At 35.1% G+C, this 22,325-nt stretch overlaps 1 protein-coding gene across 2 annotated transcripts in view; it reads right to left on the reverse strand.

Annotated features, from left to right (window-relative positions):
- The window catches only part of LOC119694119 (angiotensin-converting enzyme), a 156,482-nt gene that overhangs the window by 46,027 nt on the left and 88,130 nt on the right, over window positions 1-22,325 (reverse strand). For both annotated transcript variants that reach the window (XM_038119719.2, XM_048621728.1), the window contains one exon: window positions 17,012-17,026. The gene's annotated coding sequence lies outside the window, so the exon portion shown is untranslated. The remainder of the gene's footprint in view (window positions 1-17,011; window positions 17,027-22,325) is intronic.

The raw sequence follows: 22,325 nt of genomic DNA on the forward strand, positions 1-22,325 counted from the left end.
TCTTATATATTCAGCAAGTTAATGATAATTTATAATACTTAAAAACCTGCATTATACCCTTTTATTAATATAAATAAACATTGATTTTGCTTGAAAAAGATGTTAAGAATATTAAACAAAATTAATAAATATTTAATAATAGGGTCAATGAGTCAGTTGGCGGCCTAGTTGAGCACCAACTTTACTTTTACTAAAGTTATCTACTTGTATGATTAAAATAAAATAAATACCTTCAATTAGGTAATTATACCAGTAGGGTCAATGTGTTGGATGGCGGCCATAGGAGCACTAACAATATTTTAATTTAACTGAAATATTTGGATAAGATAAAATAAATATTTTCAAAGTGAATATTCATGCAATTTTACTTTTGATGGTTAAATGGATATCATTGACTATATATTGTTGACTGTGACTATGACAACTTTTACATATTCAGTGATTAATATTAATTTATTATACTTATTATTCTACTTTAATTCTGCTAATATAAATAATGATTGATTTGGGTTTGGATAAGATGTTGATAATATTAAACAAAACTTATAATTAGGGTCATTGAGGCGATTGGCGGCAATAAGAGTTTCAACTGTATTCTATTCTAAATAAAATTTACTGAGTTTGAATAAGATAGGGAAATATTTTCATAGTACATGAGTTACTTACTACCGATAAATAAATTGAAATGACTTCTTATCAGCTTGGGTAAAGGAAAGCAGTTGCTGAATTGGATTCTTCTTACAAACTGACCAATATACATACCATATACAGGAGGAGATGATGACAGTTAGTTATTAATAAGTAATGTTGAGCTTGACTGTGATGAAGTTAATTAGAGGCAGGGAAACCACCTCGAACAACTTGTAGGTACCATGGTAGACACAAGCCAGCATCGATAAAATATTAATTGTCACATAACTCTGAGATCTACAATATAGAGATACATTTGAGTGATTGCTCTTGACACAAGCTGAAATGGGAGATAGTAATTATATTCTAATTATGTCCATTATTGGAAGACATTGTACTGTGACGATACACATGAGTAGACTCAGGAAATATCCGTGTCGAATAAATGTATAAGTAGACTCAGGGAATATCCGTGTCGAAAATACAAGAGTAGGCTCAGGAAATATCCGTGCCGAATAACTATTACACATTATGGATACATAAGATATCCGTGCCAAATAACTATTACACATTATTAAGTAGACTCAGGAAATATCCGTGTCGAATAAATGTATAAGTAGACTCAGGGAATATCCGTGTCGAAAATACAAGAGTAGGCTCAGGAAATATCCGTGCCGAATAATTATTGCTTATTATGGATACAGAAGTAGGCTCAGGAACTATCCGTGCCGAATAACTATTACACATTATTGATACATTAAGTAGACTCAGGAAGTGTCCGTGTCGAATAAATGCATAAGTAGACTCAGGAAATATCCGTGTCGAATAAATACTTAAGTAGGCTCAGGAGATATCCGTGCTGAAGTGTGAAGCTGAATAAAATATTATTAACATCATCTGGATCCCAATCAATAGATCCTTTCCTAGGCTTTGACTGACTGACAAAAAAAAACAGTTTGAATAGAGCCAGTGGGCTAGAGAAGGTAGATGGGTCTGGTGGACAGATCTGGTCGTCCTTCATAGGGTGTGCGAGGCGGGGCGCACCTTCTATTCAAATTAAAAACCCTTTTTTTATAGATAATTTTGTATATATTTAAATTACTTTTGTTTAATTAAATCATGTATGTTTTAAGAAATAACTATTGCTTTAGCTTTGTTCTGTTGTCCTAACAAATAGATAAACTAGGGATTATGAACTAGGGTTCTAGGGATTAGTGCTAGGGTAGGGATTCTCTCAACCTCCTAAAAGAACTTGAGTTACTTCGGCGATGTAGAGTCCTAACCGCTAGACTAGACGATCACGTATTGGCCAAACGAATAATGCAAAACACGTATACCGTTACAAAACTTCTCTTCAGTTCCGTTCCAATTTATGTAGGGCGAAAAAATACGTCTCAAATATGTAGGTTAGAGTCCGAAGAGAGTATCTACAGGGGGGGGTATATTACACTAGGCCCACTGGAGTTGGTGTTAGAATACCTAAGTTGTACAAAAAAAAACAGTAGACAATGTAATTGTAAGTGTAGTTAAACATAAACATATTTATTTTTAGGTAGGCACTTAATTACATAAGGTAGATATAATGGATTTCTAGCAAATTTATTAAGTGTTGTCTACCCCTGAGGTACCTACTGTAACATAAGTCCATTATATAATATTATAAATGCGAAAGTAACTGTGTCTGTCTGTCTGTCTGTCTGTCTGTCTGTTACTCTTTCACGCCAAAACTACTGAACGGATTTCAATGAAATTTGGTATACATACGGTCTAGACCCTGGGAAAGAACATAAGCAACTTTTTATCCCGGAATTTCCACGGGAAAACTTTTTAAGGCGAAGCGAAGTTCGCGGGAACAGCTAGTAAGTCCATATCACTAAATTATTTGGCTATTAAGAAAATTAAATAGAAGAGGCAATAATATCTTCTTGGAATCCTTATTTGCTAAGCAATAACGAAACGAATTTTACTAAACTAAATTATGTTGTATATATATACTTGTGCCTGAACTATTGATTCATTATTACTACTTCTTATTTTGCTAGGTATAAAAAAAACATCGAAATTGATAAAGATGATGAAAAGGGAGGTTTCTTAATCTATGTCCGTTAGGCTTGGTGGACAACGGCCCTACGGTTAAATGTCGGGATTCAGTAAAATATGAATACTAACTAGCTGGAACTCTTTGATACAGCGATGTAGGATTTAAAATTTTCTTCGCAGGATATTATATATCTCAACGTCTTAGCTTGCGCTTATTCATTACTAGCTGTTCCCGCGAGCTTCGCTTCGCCTTAAAAAGTTTTTAATTTTAATTCCGGGATAAAAATTAGCCTATGTTCTTTTTCAGGGTCTATACCATATGTATACTAAATTTCCTTCAAATCCGTTCAATAGTTTTGGCGTGAAAGAGTAACAGACAGACAGACAGACACAGTTACTTTCGAATTTATAATATTAGTTAGGATAGATGTCGCGAGTGTCGCGACACTGTAAATGTAAAGGGTTGCTTCTAAAAACTCCTTGCCATAGCCAACCATTCTCATTTCCACAGCCAAAGTGCCCTACTCCGAAACTGGCTCGATAATCAATAACAGCTATGAACGTCTAAGTGGTGAAATATGCGGCTAGCTCGCACACTTACATACGCGATTCCCGCCCGATACCCGCTGAGCTATGGCTTTGCTAGCTTCGATTCCCCACACGGTCTATTCAGTTTAGTTCGACTCTTTGAGTTTGAGCCACATTCGAACATCAAAATCCTAACTAATATTAATATTTTAAATGCAAAAGTAACTGTGTCTGTCTGTTACGCTTTCACGCAAAACTACTGAACGGATTAGAATGAAATTTGGTATACAGATGGTCTAGACTCTGGGATAGAACATAGGCTACTTTTTATCCCGGAATTCTCACGGGAAAACTTTTTAAGGCGAAGCGAAACTCGCGGGAACATCTAGTAATCTATAAATGGATTTCGATCTTAAGTAGAATTTCGCTATTTTATTAACGTTGTTGGTCACGTGACTCTTCTACTATGGGTAGTAATCGTTTGTCTTTACAAAATTCCAAAAGTCGAAGAACAAAGTGTAATTACAATGATGAGCAATCATCCACTTTCGGAAACAGCCTGTATAACGTTGACATGCAAGTTTTATGCTAGTCTCTTTTAGTTTGGTTCAGTTGAATTTTCTTTTATACTTAATTATAACTGTTGAGAAAATACTAAGGAATTTAATAAGAAAGCTTGCGGGGCTCACAGATGCAAATAAGAAATACTAATATACTACAAACAAAAACAGTAAAAAAGACAGTATGACAAAGTTGCTGTGAACATAAAATTAAACTGAATATTTTTTTATTAAATAATATGTCACACGAAAGTGACTAAACTGACAACTTGTTTTTATTTAAATTATATTTTATAACAATATCCATAAGTTAATTATTGGATTTAGGCGACTACCCCAAATTATTCACGTATGTAAATTATTACACATTGTACATAAATACAGATGGAGCTTTTCATACCATTATAACTTCATTATAATTATAATGAACTTTCTCCTCGCGCTGCCAGCTTTTGATATTACCAAAATTCAATTAACTTAATAGTTATTTACCTCTACTTACCTACTTTTAGGGAGGTACTTCATTTAACTTAATCCTAAAAACATGTGTACGCAAGGTGTTTTAAAAACGCTTTAATAAAGTTAAAGAAAGTGACTTTGCTTGTTATTCTGATGTAGTAAATGTACAACTTAAACCACCAGACGAATAGTGTAGCAGTCATGGAGCATGCGAATACAAACCATAAATAAGGTAAGCTACAACTTGTACATACTCATATCGCATATCCGCTAGAAATTTTGAGCGAGTTCGATGCACTTCTTTATTCATAGCATCGGCACTTTAGATCTCATACATTTTCTTTAGTCTTATCATAATTTAGGCGATTATCCATCAATATGAAAGCGTTATTATACGGACGTGTACCTATGATGAATCTATAGGTCAATATCCTACAATGTATTCCAACTGCATGTGCATTTTTAAATAAAGAACTAGGCACGTAGAAATGAGAATCACAGAAGCAATACTCCCGCCGTCACGAAGTCAAAGCCGTCTCACATAAGGTAATAGTCCTTATATAGGTACTCACGTATGAATATGCTCTTCTCATTACCTTATTCAAAGACCTCCACATTCAAAGGTGTAAGACACGATACGTAACATTATTATCTCATTTGACATTCCAATATGCTACTCGTATTGAATTCGTATAATGGGGTGTTAAACGTAGCATTTCGGTCTTTTTACCCATTCGGAAGATTTGAATTTTGATTATGGAATAGGTCTATTGGAAGGTGTTTTTGTGTGGAGTAATGGGGTATGTAGGATACTTTTGCTGATAAGCGCGGGGTAAATTTCCATAGAGACAGCGATCGACACTGCCGTTGGTAACCAGGTGTGCGTCTTAATCTTGTGTTTGCCTGCAATAATTTGCCTCAATTTCATATGTCTTAAGCTGCGTACATCATCATCATCATCATCAGCCAATAATCATCCACTGCTGGACATAGGCCTCTCCCAAGGAGCGCCACAACACTCGGTACTCGGCCTTCCTCATCCAACCACTACCCGCCACTCGCCTAAGGTCGTCAGTCCAGCGGGCAGGAGGGCGGCCCACGCTGCGTTTGCCTGTTCGTGGTCTCCACTCGTCTACCCCAACGGTTATCGGTTCTTCGGCAGATATGATCAGCCCACTACCACTTCAGCTTGCATATTTTGACAGCTATGTCGGTAACCTTAGTCCTCTGACGGATAACCTCATTTCTGATACGATCCATCAGAGAAACCCCAAGCATAACTCTCTCCATAGCACGCTGAGCGACTTTAAATCGGTGGACCAGTCCTACCGTCAGTGTCCACGTCTCTGCACCATATGTCATCACTGGCAGGACGCACTGGTTGAAGACTTTTGTCTTCAGGCTCTGAGGAATGGCTGAGGAGAATATGTGACGAAGTTTCCCGAATGCAGCCCAACCCAGTTGGATGCGCCTTGCAGCCTCCTTGTCCAAGTTGCTTCTGCCTAGCCGAATAGTCTGCCCGAGGTAGACATATTCTTGCACAACTTCGATTGTTGCCTCACCAACGGCGACCGGCTCCGGTTTGATGTGAGCATTGTATATGACTTTCGTCTTGTCCAAGTTCGCACCGTACTAAGCTGCGTACAGACCGGCCTAACGAACGCCCAACGAATGGATATTTGTCATACATAACACAGGGCATGTCAGCAACGAAGGTCAACGAAACCCGTTCGTTGGCGTTCGTTTGCTCGGTCTGTACGCAGCTTTACCGGAATCAGCACAAGGATATCAAATAGTAGAACTTAACAATTATAAAGAATGATCACTTAAAGGAGGAATTAGTTTTCTGTTTTTATATTGATCTTCCTGGTATTGTACATATTTTTACTGGTGAATTAAGTTACATTCTGTATGGGGCAAGAATACCTTTTGTGCAACTTTTTATTAGATAATTGCATATTAGACAAATATTCCTTTCTCGAACGTAGATTAGTTTGTAAAAAATTACGTTCATCATAAAATAATAATATTATACTATGAAATTCATAGTTTAGTCCTTTAATTTTCGATCTTCATGGCTGAAACAATTTGTTCCTTCATCAACAGTTCTGTCAATCCTCGATGCCAATAATTATAATCAACAGTCTATACCCTGTAGAGTTACCTGCTAATAATCTTTCGTTATTAATCCTATTAAATAGAAGGCGGTATTAAGGCGTGCTCGATCAGGGATTTTCTCTTTACACGCTCTGACACTGATGCCTCTTAAGTCCCACCTCCCTATTCAGGATAAGCATGCGATTATACCTACCTAATCATGCAATTCTACAATGTTCATCTTTCATAAAACTTATGGCATCCTTATTTTAACGTCTGGGGTTGTGTATTACACCACAGAACACAATACCATGAAATCTATCTTTTTTTTGTGCGGTATTTACTTACATATCGTGGGAGTAACATATTATGTAGTAGTAGTATTTTTCATGATTACTCGTAGAATGAAGTTAATCAAGATCAGAATAAAAATGTGACATGAAAATAAAATGGTATAATTTTTTTGTATTATATAAGCTTGTTGTAAGCGCATTGTAGTGTCTGAATACGTTTACCGTAGACATTTACTACATAAATATATATATATTACGTTATGTTATATGTCTTTACGTGGATACGGTAAGATTGAAAACAGATCATCTTATCTTGTGATTAAGACTTAGACGAGTGATGCTGAAAGGTTATATGTATGTATCAGGTACCCTTTACCTTCATAATACATGTATAAAGATAGCTTTCTCAGTTCTCGGAAACAAAATTAATAGATTTAATTACTTTAGTAGCTTCCCATATTCCCTAAGTCTTATTTTTTTCTAAAAGAGGGGTGTTATAGTTTGTGTCTGTGGTAGCATAACTCTAAAATGGAGTACCTAAACGATTTTCAATTTTTTTTTTTGGGTCATAGCATAGACCGTGTTATCCCGTCTTCTGTGCCATATTTTTTCAAAATCGTCTAAGCCATTCAAGAGTTATGCGACTTTTAGCGTTGATTTTCGGGGTTTTTCACGTTGGTTAGGTTATATTAAAAATAATAATTTTCGCTGGGTACCGATATGCATGAAACATAAAACTTTCTTGAACCACCATCCACGTGATTTATGATTCTAAACGAAACTTTTTTGATACGAAATAAATTGAATCTACCTGAATATATAATCGAACGATCCATCTACCCGCCTGGTCCAGGGGTCACATCGATAACATGTTAGGTATTTTGAAATAGGTTTGCCGGGCGAAATTTTGGCATGAGGAAACATAGGTAGGGTAACAATGTCCGATGTAGGTACTTGTGCCGTAATGAAGGTATAAAATCGGGTTCGGATTATACTCGTATTTTGAACAATGTATATTTTAAGGTAGCGGGCATAATTGATATATGATATGGTGTATTTAGAATGTTAGGCCTACAGCAAAGGTGTAGGTACCTAACCTACTTCTATGAAAACTTATACATATTTGAGTTTTAGCTATGTGCTTTAGGTCACCTGAACAGGAACTTTTAATTATCTCCAGTGAAGTATCAGGTAATAGTAAAAGTTTGAATTGAAACGATACTGGTCCACCAAGATTAACTTTGAATGCATAGAGCGAAATGGCAATGGCATATTTTTAACCGACTTCAAAAAAAGGAGGTGGTTCTCAATTCGTCGGGATCTTTTTAGGGTTCCGTAGCCAAAATGGCAAAAACGGAACCCTTATAGTTTCGTCATGTCCGTCTGTCCGTCTGTCCGTCTGTCACAGCCGATTTACTCGAAACTATAAGTACTACAGTGATGAAATTTGATGGGAATATGTGTTGTATGAACCGCTACAAAAATATGACACTAAATAGTAAAAAAAAGAATTGGGGGTGGGGCCCCCCATACATGTAACTGAGGGATGAAATTTTTTTTTCGATGTACATACCCGTGTGGGGTATCAATGGAAAGGTCTTTTAAAATGATATAAAGTTTTCTAAAAAACATTTTTCTTAAAGTGAACGGTTTTTGAGATATCAGCTCATCAAAGTCGTAAAAAGTATGTCCCCCCCCCCTCTATTTTTATAACTACGGGGTATAAAATTCTAAAAAAAATAGAGGTGATGCATGCTAATTAACTCTTTCAACGATTTTTGGTTTGATCAAAGTATCTCTTATAGTTTTTGAGATAGGTTGATTTAACTGTAAATTATATTTGCTGCTACGGAACCCTTTGTGCGCGAGCCCGACTCGCACTTGGCCGGTTTTTTTTTAATAATATTGTTGAATGTTAAAAGACAAGGGATAGTGTTGGCCTTGCCCTTCGTACATGGTAATAAGGATGTGGGTACACGATGTATCATAAAATGTCAAGATAAATAATAGGTAAAGTGTCCTTTGACTGATGGATGTTAGTACCGTGACTAGCTAGGATATAGAGAAATTTCAAGTCATGTCCCTGAAAATGTTAAGAAATTTATTAAAATCTATTTTTCTATCACTATTCATAAGCATGTACATCGTATAATCTATATATTGTAAAAAAATCTTTTTTCTTTAAAAAATGAGTAAGCACCTATTTTTGAAAATCTACAAAAAATAAATGAAAATATTAGATTTTGCTCAAGCAACAGCTTTGATTAAAATACGAGTAGGTATAATATGAACATTTATTAAAAACTGGGACAGAGTATAAATGCAATGTGTACACGACCGACCGTGTAACTGAAAACAAAACACTGTAGTGCCTTTTTCCATCATGACAGCAAATAGTTTTTTCCGGGATTTTGCTCCCTCGTTTTACATCTATCACAGAGCCGATTCGTTGCGACGTGTCCATGGAATTAAGACTACTATTCTGTTACAGCGCACAAACTATAGTTCAGGTACTATCAGTACAACTTTCAACTTTTTCAACTGCTTTTCATTGATCATGAAAAAACACTTTTATAATCCTCATTTTTTCTTTTTCATAAAGAACAAACCGGAAATGAAACCTTCAAATGCACTATTTAAACATAGAAACACGCTAATGTTTTATTAATGCATAAATATAAGAAGAAAAAAAACCAGTAGAAATAGGTGTATTCGGCATTTGTGACGAATCTCAGCCGGATACCTCGAAAATCATCCAAACGTTAAATAAAGAAATAGCTTTCATAAATTCAGGCTAAGAAATTACATCACAGCAAATTATAAAAGTTGGACGGTTTTCCTTTTTCACACTGAACGGGAGTATGCCTACTTAAGCTTATAAACCAAATTTCACGATGACTTTGCCGAATACAAATACGAAGTGGCAAAAGCTCACTTAGACATCGAAAAAATTTGGGAAGGCTCTGAATGAAAGCTTAAGCACAAAAGTAAATAGAAAGATGATTCTTGTGGCATTGTAGTATAAAATGAGGTGAACATACTGAACATACAAAAATAAATACATTACGAGTACATACCTATGATTTGCGAACATCCTCCTTTTTTCCAAATCGGTTAAAATTAGTATGTTATTACAAACGTAGACTTGCGAACTGTAAAGTAAATCTAGGTAACATGCAATATATTCAAAAGTTTTTTGGGTGGATTCCTACAAATCTCGCCTGTGAATTAAAATTGCATCTCTATTGAATCGTTTATAGATGTAAAAAAAACTTTTTCGTGTGTGCTCACATTTTTTCTCACATTTTCACGAATAATCCACGTAAAATAAACAGAATATGTAGACTTTTCTTTTTTATATGAGTGTATTTGTCATTCAATGAATGAACTGCTACGGGCTGTTGTTATCAAAGGAAAAGTTTCTCACATCGAAAACTTCGTATTGTTGCCGAGTGAGATGGAACCCCATCGCATATAAATGTAATATACGTACAGTCCGCAAAAGTGATAGGCATGCCACCGAGCTAAACTCATGACACCCTTATTTTTTAAACCGGCGTTTACATACATTCATATGCACTCACGACTGTAATCCCCGAATCGGTAGTTAGAGGTGGCTCACAAAGCGAAGCCACCCACTTTTCGCTGCACATTTGCACTCACGTGATAGGTTTTCTCACATTTAGAATCTATATGTGTATCTTTACCGGCGTTTAATAAACATAATTGCTTGGTCAAACGTAGAGAATTGTATACATCAATACATAAATAATAATAACTTGGGCCATCTTCAAAAGGGACAATACCTTAAAAAGAACTATTCTTATTTTAGATTTGTTACGGTTTCAAATATCCGAATTCCGAATGTATTTACCTTGCCTACCTTTTTATAACAACATCAGTTGAAGCAAACATTTGGGCTCAATTGGTTTCCGTTGAGGTAATTTCGATCTTTTCTTTTCATTATGTGAATATTTTTATTTTCCATAACAAAAATTTGCTGATTAAAAAAATGTAAAAAGTCTGATGCGACTAATTATTTTCTTCGTTATTCCCGCTACTCCTCCGAGGAATCTGGGGCTGACATCAGGCGCTTCTATCCTTCTCTGATGGGTCACTAGAATCATAGCCAGAAGGCCTAGCACGGGGCATAAGCCAAGCCTTTTTTCACGAATTGACGTGAGCGTCTTGCACATCGTGCTAGGCCTTCTGGATAAGCAATATTTTCAACGGTCATACATTGGATCACTAGAAATGAAGCCTTGTTTTTATGAAAAAAGTATTTTTATACGCCGCCGTTACGTGGTCTGTATATTGTAACATATTATAGGAACCATTCATTATAATGGTGTTATAACACCTTATATTTTATATGATGTATAGTAAGTAACATGCTGCCAGAAATATAATATAACGAGTGAAACTTAAGTAGAATTGTAATAAGCTTTGTTTCATTACTGTAAGTACCAGTGTGCCTATTGTGTACGGCAACATATTCATCCATATAACTTTATGGTACCTACGCAGCGATTAATTAATATTTCACTTCAATTTTAATAAAGGGATTTATGCCATCGTTCCGCCTACACGAGAAAACAATGACAAATTCTACAAACATGTTTAGATTGTAATCGTTTATTGACAAAAATTGTAATACTTAGGTAAATGTTTTAATTTTGTTAGTTTCCGTTCCAAAAAATACGATAATTGTCCTGTTTTAACTATATACTTACAAGTAGGTACACTGGTACAGTAAGGGGCAGAGAAATCTGACCCCTCACAGAAGCACTGTTACTATGAGAGGGGGGTCAGGTTTCTTTGCACATGACCGTACACGCACAAATTGCGATAACCGATGAAAAACAATTTTTTGCGGAAAATATAATACCTATAAGCACTAAGACCAAACTGATGTCATATTTTACTTTTTGAATCATGTATGAGGTATCTTTTCTTCAAAAGGTTATAAATCATTCATAGGCCTAGGGGCATACGAGTCAATATATTTGAACGTTTTATATCGCAGTCGGTCAGGATATTACAGATATTTTACCTTCTAAAAAATGAAAGCATGTTATAAGTTATAAGCTATGTATACAGTGTGGGGGTGGTCATTCTGAACCACTTATGTTGTGCCATATTTAGCTTTTCCATATAAACTTTATCACGCGACTTGTACTAGGTATGGGTAACAGCATTTTTTTCGTGAATTTCCAAAACTCGTAGAACGAAATTTGTTCAGGATGACCCCCTGACTCATCTCACTCTTTTCAGCTTAGTACTTATACCACTTTTGTAACACCCTGTATGTGGCTCAAGAGGGTCACTCTATATGACGAAAAACTAAGTTTCGGAGCACTGTCGCACGAGCCACAATTCTATCTCCTATTGCAGGACAGCTTCAACAAACGGTTTGTTTTTCGGCAGTAAAGAGTAAAAATGTCCTCCTTGCCGAATTTCGACCACGGCGGCCAATCTCATTTGAGATCAGCCACCTACGCAGGAGTAGATTATAGTGCCCAAGTGTGTGGAGCACTCTCTGTTCCATCACTCTCATAGCCCAATGGGACGGAATGACCGACACGACTGGAGAGAGTTAGGCGCAGGACCGACTGCTTTACATGCCCATCCGACAGCATGGATCGTTTTCACTGTTTCGGACATCAGGTGATCAGCCTTTCTATGTCCTAACCAAACTTCGAACCACAATTTAGAAACACAAATTGATGGTCCCACTGGGGAATCGAATCCGGGACCTCTGAAGCGGGTCATGAAGCGAAGCTTCTACCACTAGACCACGGAGGCAGTAAGAGTAACCCTACTGAAACGGAAGAATCGATATGAAATGTTTTTTTTTTTGTTACGATATAATACATCCAAGGCCGCCCGACTACACGAAAATACCTTTGATATTATAATAATAATCAGACTAATGATCAAGCTATGCTATTTTGTAATTTAAACGATAATCTGTTGGTACGATTTCGGATTAATTAATTAGCTAGCAATACAATCTGGAACAATGCTGGTTAAATAGTACAGTATCAATACTGGGATAGAACATTTTAATATTGTAACTATTCAAATTCATTTTGAATCTAATTTGTATGTTTTAACCCGACTGCCGAAGGAGGAGGGTAATGTTTTTACTACAAACTGACAATATTTAAATGAATGAAAGGCGGTTTGTTATTTTGAATAGGTGTATGCAAAAGTGTATACCTAGTGCTACATAAGTACTATATATGAAGCTTTTTTAAGGATAATTTATTATGTAAAAAGAATATATTCTACCTTTCAAAGCGTTGACAAATTACCTATTCAACGTAAGGTCAATGTATCTAAGTACGATTGCATTATACCTTATATAGGTGAGGAATTAGTAGGCGTTGCATTTCCATTGTTTTGGTTACAGTAGCTTCCTAGCTCTCACAATCAGTTATAATTAGAATAGCCGTACATACATATAACTAATAATTATCGTTGCTATTATCTCAAAATCAAAACAAATTTTGCGTGTATGCAAGCCTAACATCATAATATATTGAACTAGCTGTTCCCGCGCGCTTCGCTTCGCCTTAAAAAGTTTTCCCGTGGAAATTCCGGGATAAAAAGTAGCCTATGTTCTTTCCCAGGGTCTAAACCGTATGTATACCAAATTTCATTCAAATCCGTTCAGTAGTTTTGGCGTGAAAGAGTAACAGACAGACAGACAGACACAGTTACTTTCGCATTTATAATATTAGTTAGGATTAGTTAGGATTAAGCATTAAGTTCTCCTGATTCTACATTAGCTGAAGTCATTCACACACTTCATTTTATCTTCTACTAGATGTTCTTGCGAGCTTCGCTTCGCCTTAAAAAGTTATCCCGTAGGAATTCCGAGAAAAAAAGTAGCCTATGTTCTTGGTCAAGGTTTAGACCATATGTATACCAAATTTCATTCAAATCCGTTCAGTAGTTTTGGCGTGAAAGAGTAACAGACAGACAAACAGACAGACAGACAGACACAGTTACTTTCGCATTTATAATATTAGTTAGGATTAGGATAAGTAACTTGTCTGTTAACAGCGGCTTTATCCATCACAAGCCGAAGAAGCGACAAAACGGCAGTTTTCATTCAGTTTACGGGTTTCCTTCAGAAGCAATCCCGTTTGGTCTCGGAGGCAAAGCTGATACAATCGTGGCTTTACCAGGCACTCGCAAAGTCTAGTGCGCTAACTTTCTATACGCTGCGAGGCAAAGGGGCCTTCTTTCACCTTCCCAATAGGCTATTTCAGGGGGGCTACTATGTAACAAGATGCTTAAGAGGGCTGTAATGCAATGGGCAATGCGCTCCGAAATATGGTGTTACGTCAAGCAATAGTAGCAACGTAAGGTAACGCGTCCCTATTCCGAGGTAAATCACAACATTTGAAAGTAAGTAAGAAAAATAAGCATTTGTAACCATCAATATTGATGTGAAATATTACCTTCCTTATTACATCAATATTGTCTTCTGTAAGAATATACGTTAAATTTTATATTTCTTAACACAGATTCATTGATAACACATTAATTATACTTAAAAAAATATAATTTATTACACATGTCGATTTACCCTAATACCGAGGTAGGATTATGGTTTCTTCCATATACCGAGGCAGCCTGTTCCATATTCCGAGTTAGTCCTGTCAGTGGCTCCATGAGTGTGGCCATGAATCATGAACGCAAGGAAATTACAATCGAAAATATCGATGTACTTTTTTAACCTTAAAGCACTCCAAATAAATTTAATTATTCTAAATAGTAGTTGAAAATAATGAAAAGAATTAAATACTCTCCATTTATATTGGTTTTCGTGATAATTTATATTATTTATGTAACATTTTCATAATTCATTATTGCAACTGGTAACATTGGCTAGAAAAAATATTCATAATGCTTCTATGATGTTCTATGGACTTTTCCAAGCGATAAAAAAAATAGTAGAGATGGGGTAAATTGATGAAATAGTGATAGTAATCGAATATAATCGATTATTGAACTCGAATGATTTAAATATTTTTTACTATAGTTAAATCTTTATTAATTATCTAAGTAAGGTCTAAAATTTTTCCACGATATTTTATGTTCTTACTTAAATATTTAATAGTTGATGATACGTAATAAAAGTAGATGTGTAAGGGATGAGGAAAAGTATCGAATACTTACAAAAGCACAAATACCTTATCAGTACTAATTTCCGATAACTACCTAATGTATTTACCATAAACGAATGTGATTATAATAAAAGTATCTACCCAGGAATTGATCCAGCATCGATTATTTTTTCATTCAAGCATAGGTCGGAAGCAAGGAACATTGCACTCGGTACATCTCTACTATGGCGCATGCGCGCTGGACTGGAGGCGCGCCGGCGCCATCCGCCATCCGTCAATTTTCCGCCGAAAAGTTTGCCGCTATTCTTTGAAAGTATTTTTGTTTAGTCTTTACATTAGAAAACAAACATCTTTTATAAAATTATTATGTTTGTATTTGCAATATGCAATTGGAAAATCGATAAGGTAAGCTTGTGTGCGAATTATTTTAGGAAATTACGTAAAATGGAAATATTTTTATGTTTTTATAAGTAATTTGGCATCAGTTTAGTTACTAACCTAGGTTTTTGTTCTAGCGTTTTCGTTTCTAAACTCACTAAGTTTTGTGAAAATGAAGAATAAGCTTAATTCTGTCAACTATCCATACAATTTACCTACTTACTTTATTTTTCAGTGACAACAACAAGAAAATTAAAAAAACAACCAGACCCCTAAACCAAACATGAAATGCAGTTTACAGGACATTCATTTATCTGGAAATTTTGGGATAACAATATTACAACGGCCATCAGACCACGAAGTAGAAGAATAATGGAAATAAAATACAGAAATGAAATTAGGCAATTGTGTATATAAGTGTTATAAAAACTCAACCGTCGTGTGTGTTATTTTATTCACCCAAATAAAGTTTTACGTCTACAAATTTCTTTCTTTCTTCTTTTATAAAGAGTAATAAGTAGGTAGTATCTAGTAGCAGTTTCGTAAAGTCAGGCATATCTATCCAAACCCCTTTTATATTTAGGAAGAAAGTCGCTAATTCATCTTGATTTTATGGTTTGATGACGGCATCGGATGACACTGCGAAGGTGTGATGTTATGACTAAATAGACTATATGACTATCATATTCCGATTTCCGAGGTACCTACCTATGTAAAATGTCATACTCCATATTAGGGGTTCAGCAAGTATTTTAATAATCCATATTTCGAGTTATCAAATTATCGATTTAGAAACAACATGTTACGTTATGTTACTCAAATCATACATAAAATATTGGTAAAAATATGTATCACTTACGTTAATAGCGATAAAATTACACTGTTTTTTATCATTTCAAATATACATACTAAGTTAAGGTTTTCTAGGTAACCATGATTTTTGCGTCAACAATTATCGTGTCATATTAAGATTCCTAGAGGATATTTTGTACCGCCGAATTAGGTTATAAGCTTGTCACGTTCATCATTATTATTATGTAATCAAGCATATACTTCAAATGTTATTATTTGTAAAGTTATAAGCTAAAAATCATGACATAGTACTTTTCCTTATACCGAGGGTACCTCGGAGTTAGGAACAACGTATAGAAATCAGGCCATTATACCGAGGTATTTTGTTTTTGAGTTTAAAGGGGTTTAATTAGTTTAAAAAGAGTTAAAATTTAAATTTAATGTAAGTATAAGAATATAATAAACTAAATATAAACTATTTACAAATTTGAACGTCGTATAAATATTAAAAAACACAATTATTAAATATGGCTGGCCTTACGTAAGCCGGGTCGCGTTTGTATGAAAAACATGGCGGCGTCGCCCTCACGGCACATTACATGAGTTTTTAGTAATTTTAGGCAATTTTAAACATATTTACTACATCAAGTAGTTTCAGTTAAAGATAATGAACGATTAAATGTAATTTTAGAGTATCCAAACCTATTAAAATGAGTAATAATCATGAAAATAAATATAACTCGAAATAAGGACGCCATTTTGAATACCGCGAAATATGGACTCTCTACCTTAGTAAGTAACTTGTGTTATAGTTTTTATTGAAACTTTGTATTAAATTAATGATTAGTATTATAAATGTAAAATTATATTTTCAGGATTGTTTGTGCATAAGTATGTCAAGCGTAGAAAAACGATTTTTCTTGCAGATCTCATTGTATTAAGCGAGCCGGTTCCGTGAAAATTCTCGGTCGTTCGTTCGTCTATTAAATATGCACTTTCAGTAGCAATGTAAGAGGCAAACTAAGAGGGGTCAGGTTTCTGTGCAGGCCACTGTAGGCACTTTACTTACATAAGAACTTGGTTAAGTACACACCTTTTATTTCTCTACCTGAAACAAAAAAGTATAAATTAACTTTAAGACAAAGTTACAAATATAAGAAAGAAAACATACTTATTTTGATAATATATTTTAAGAAAAAAAGTTTATATAGTACGCTAGAAAATAAATCAAATTAATATCTAGATCTAAAAGTTCTTATATAGTTTTTAGCAAGCTAATTTGAGTAAAAAAAAACTGTCTCGTCTCTTATTTGCTAATATATTATTTTTTACAGGGTCCTAAAAAAGTTTTAACGTATTATTCAGTAACTTTGTACCTAATATTGAATATCTACAAAATTCTACGAAATATCCAGTTTAATGTACCTGCATTTTATTACTTTCTTTTGTGTTCGTATATCATTAAATTTTTATCTGCCTGCCAACTTCATTTTTATAAAATATTATGTACTTAAATGATACTTTCAAGTCGAATAAACATAGGTTCTAGATACATAGATAGATAGAATATTCTTTATTTGTACACACACAAGAACATAATTACAAAGCTTATATACAAATACATAGATACAAAAAAGACGGTATTATCACTAAAAGCGAGCGAGGTACTAATATTACATAGAGATTTATTTTTCACTATTAAAAATATAAATAATGCTTTTTTATAATATTTACCTATATAATAGGTATTTTTGGTCTTCCGTAGCATTTATTACTTATTCGATAGCCTACTTCACCCTCACAGTTTAAAAACATTATCATTTCATACTTAGCAAAACGCTTAGTGAAACTGGCAATTTCAAGCACTTAGAACCTTTGCGCATTTCCTTTCTGCGTTACGAAGCCGAAGCAGGGGGGTTACTCTATACAATATAGTCTCTATACTGACGAAAAACGAACGAACGAGAGCTGTCGTGTAATCGCCACGTTACAACGAGATAGGTACTTCGTGTCTCGTGATATAAAGTGACCCCCTCAGCCACTGTACTGTAAGTAATTGTTGGCTACAAAAGTTGTTGACACAGCGACGTCAAACAACACGCCGGTTGGTTCTTGATAACGGGCGAATGGCCAATGAAAACTCACGGTATGAACACTTACCGTTTGAACTCTACACTGTAAAGGGAAAGGGCTAGATACAGTCAGCGAAATAATTAAGTACTTACCTATCATTTATTTAAAGCTAATTACTGACAAATGATAGACGATTCGAAGAGCATTTAAAGCAAAGTAAGCTTGTGAGTGTCTAGTGTGCATGTATCAATTAAGTAATTTATCTTTAATTTGTTACTCTGTGACGGTCGGGTTATTGGATACCTTTCGTTGGCTGATATAACTTTCATGTCTGTTTCATATGTTTTCGTAAAATGTGTTTTGAGTGAACAAATTCAACAATATCGTTGCAATATCCTGCATGCATCGAATAGGTACAACAAGTTTTTTGCTAATTAAGGAGATGTTTAAAGGTACCTAGGTACTTATTGTAGTTTTTAGACAAATCTTATATTTCCTGGCTAGCCAGCTTTTGTGTTTGACAGACAGCATGACTGCAATCGCTTGTTTTTTGCAAACGTAGTCTGCAGACAGTGGCTATAAAAAAGAAACCTTATTCAGCGAACACTGGCGTCTCACACAAGTAATTTTTTACACAACATAGATGTTTGGCGGGACGCCAACTGGCATAACAGACTGATTCCTTAACCCAAAACACTTCCCCTAGGGTGTATGTCCACTGCTGTCGTCAACAGTGCGTAGACAAAAAACATCACAGCCATATGACGGTCAACTGTGTCAATTATGACAGAAAATGGTAGTTCGGTCACGCACGAACGTTTCCATACTAAATTCCCCGTTTAGTTTCTTAGTCGGTGGTAGTGGACAACGGTCTCGCCCGGTCCAAACCCAAGATTACACCAATCAAGACAAACGTCTAGGCCAAACTTTGATTTTCTTTGGGTAAACAAAATTGGGCTAATAAGCAAAGCGCTTAGGAGGCTGCCAAAGTTAGATTGTATTTTTTTCACCACGTACTATTTGCAAAGGATAGCTGTTAACTGAGTCTTGTTTAAATGTTAGTCTAAGCATAACTCCCTGTTTCGAGTATTTGTCCAAGCAGTCTACTGGGGGCTATCAGGAAAATGAATAGTATGTATTTAGGTACCGGTATCCATTTTATTATATTAGGTGAGTCAATAAAGAAGGACTTGACTATAGTAACAAATAAAGCGTTTTGCCTTCCTCTACCTTGTACACATGTAATTAATGGTGTTCAGATTAAGAAATACAGAATAACACAGCCAAAAACTTTTATTGAATCAATGGGAAATTTCAAAACTAAGAACAGAAGACATGCTTAAATTTTAAAAAGATAATCCTTTAAAAAATATCCTCCATTCCATTTCCGTACGAATGTAAAATCTTCAAAGCATTATGGCATTATTTATGACATATCTTTCTTACTAAACTCGGGAAAGCGGAAGCTCTTACTCACAAAAGATACTATATTTAAGTGCTTTCATTCAATAAGAAGTATTACCGTATTGCATTATGTATGAAACAATAATTGTACCTACTCAATCTAAATAAGGGTCTATTTTTGGAGATTCATTTACTTTACCAATTTACGTTTTAGTTTACTATAGTTACTTCTAGTCTTTTTAGTTACTTGCAGTTTGCACGCTATTTATTCTTGTATTGGTTGGGTTAATGAATCCAAATTTTAATGTGTTTATTCTATTCTATTCTGAGAGAGGGCGAAGTTCCTGTACGTTGCTCTCTCGAGAGGAACCTTTAATGTGTTTATTTGTTATATTTTTTCATTTGCACAGAATAAAGTTAAAAAGCATCATTTTCATTTCGTTCCATTTTATTACTAGAAGCCTCACGGTTTTAATCAACAACAATATTTAAACTGAGTACCTACAGCTACGTAGAATATGTTAAATCAGTGTCAGTGACAATAATCCTGTGCGTGCCCCAACAACGCAACAGCAGCTATTTCCACGTAACGCGTTGGAAAACAAAAAGCTATTTCACTTAGTGAACATTAAATTGAATTTGTTTCCATACAGTGAAACGATTTCAGCCGCTAAATGACATCGTTCTGTTGATGAAAGCCGTTTTAAGCTTCTATTTTGTGGAAGTCTCTTTTTTATGATTCTGATGTGTGAAATGTGGACTGAGAAATGTAAGACGATTCAGTCTCGACAACCATCAAATAAATGATAACATCACATGCGTTTTTTTTTACCTGCGAAGTAGGTAATTTATAATACGTTTATCTCAACGGATACGTGAGCTAACCGGCACTCTGTGAAAGATTTCTGTGTTAGATTTAAGCACATAAGTTTTTTACCACGGACATGAAAAAGAATGGTTTCTAGACATCGGTAAAGTATGAGATATAAAATACTTCAATCAAAAATAAAATGTGTAGCATCATTTCGATCAACTTTGATTATGCGTTATGATGAGATACTATTGTAAAACATGTGTTCTTGTTCGCCACTCGTTGAAAGTACCTACGAGTTTTTTTTAAAGCGAACAGTGATGTCAGTGATAGATTTCAAGTGGTGGCCGAGCTTGTGCCTAACAACTCAAACATTTTTATTCCCACATCCCAGCACCATTCCGCGTTTCAGTCTGAGACTGCGGTAGCGCAGATGTTTCTTGCTGGTCGTCATCTCGACAACTACAGTACCTACAGCAGAAGCCTTGATAACTTCAGCCGCGGTTGGGAACTTTGAGACGTTTATGGCTTTACTTGTACAATGTAGGGTAGTCCTCTGTGAGTTGCGGGCTGTGAGGCACAGGACAAATTTTAATGTAATAGATTGTTTGGGATTTGAAATTTCTTTAGGGGAGTAGTAGTTTTTTTTTTTAATTGTTATTGTCCTTCTTTGGTTGATATTTTTTATAATTACTCTCATTCTTACACTGATTGTAACGGGTCACCATCTTCACTCATTTTTCTACACAAAGCTTAATTTTTTGTTGATTTGAAACGTAGGTAGTCAATCGAATACAATCAAAGTTTCCAAAATGCACTGTGCTCGTAAACCTCTTTATGTAGGTACATGTTATTTATTGAAATAAATATTTGTTACATTGTATTTGATACCTTAACAAATGGCTAGTTATAATTATAATATTGGTATTATATTTACTGTGAACACAAGGCGCAAATAGGTTAATTGAAAATTACTCTATCATAAACACACTATGCATCCATTTACGGCCAGACAATTTCCACAGTATCTTGATCCTTACTAGAGTGAGCTCTTGTTGTAATGAGGTCTCAAGCTACAATTGCGGGTGGAGTAATTGAGACAAGGCATGGATATCTAGTGCATGGATGCGTTCGATTGATCGTAATGTATAGGACTTGAGTGGTGCCAAGTAAATGCCAGGACATTACAGATCGTAAGCAATTTACAACCTGTTAGTTATATGGAGGTAGATCTATTACTGGGAGTTTTACTTACTTTGACTTTGAGTAGTGAAGAGTAATCGAGAATCGCTTTTTCATTTCACCGCTGTAAAGGTGTAAAAGATCCCACTCCACGTGCTGATATAAGATATTTTATTTCCACTGTCCCCCGAGGGGGTAGTCAATGGAGACTCGCCAGCCAGTCACCCGCTTTTCGCTGTGCATTTGTACTCATGTGATAGGTCGCGAGCCATATCGCTTTTTAAACACTCTGAATATTTACTTTAAATAATAAGCAATAAGGCCGCCTTTTTTGTACTATTTTATATATAAGTTGTGAATTGTAATGTTGTCTTTAATGGTGCAAAATAAAGAGTATTCTATTCTATTTTATTCTACTTTAATAAACCTCAGAAATCGTACGGGAAGCTAAAAAAAATTAAGCCGAAACTACTACTTACTAGCCAGTAATAAAATAAATATAAGGACGACGAGACGAAATGTCTATCCACTAGTTTATTTAGCATTCAGAGCTGTTGTCCGACAATGTTACAAGCTGTTCTAATGTTTACCTAATCTCGGCTACAATAACAGTGGCTAGATAATGGTAGCCATCTGCCAACACAGTCATTGTTACTGATATGAAGCCTCACTGGAAACTGTGCTTCTCAAACTGTCGCCGGACACATTAGGGGATGCATCAACACACCAACACACACTCAGAAACCACTGTGATATACAAGTCACAGTAATTTTCTACATAATTATATTATGTACTTAATCAGTATTGTAGTGCCAATTAATGTGAACGCAAGTGAAAATTTGAAAAACTTGTTGAAAAGCTTATTTACCGCTAAGCTCTTTATTAACCGCTAGCATAAACTTTTGTTACTATATAAGAAAAACAGCCCTAAAATCA

Source organism: Plutella xylostella, chromosome 6 (genome assembly GCF_932276165.1).
Source record: "Plutella xylostella chromosome 6, ilPluXylo3.1, whole genome shotgun sequence".
NCBI classification, from domain to species: domain Eukaryota; kingdom Metazoa; phylum Arthropoda; class Insecta; order Lepidoptera; family Plutellidae; genus Plutella; species Plutella xylostella.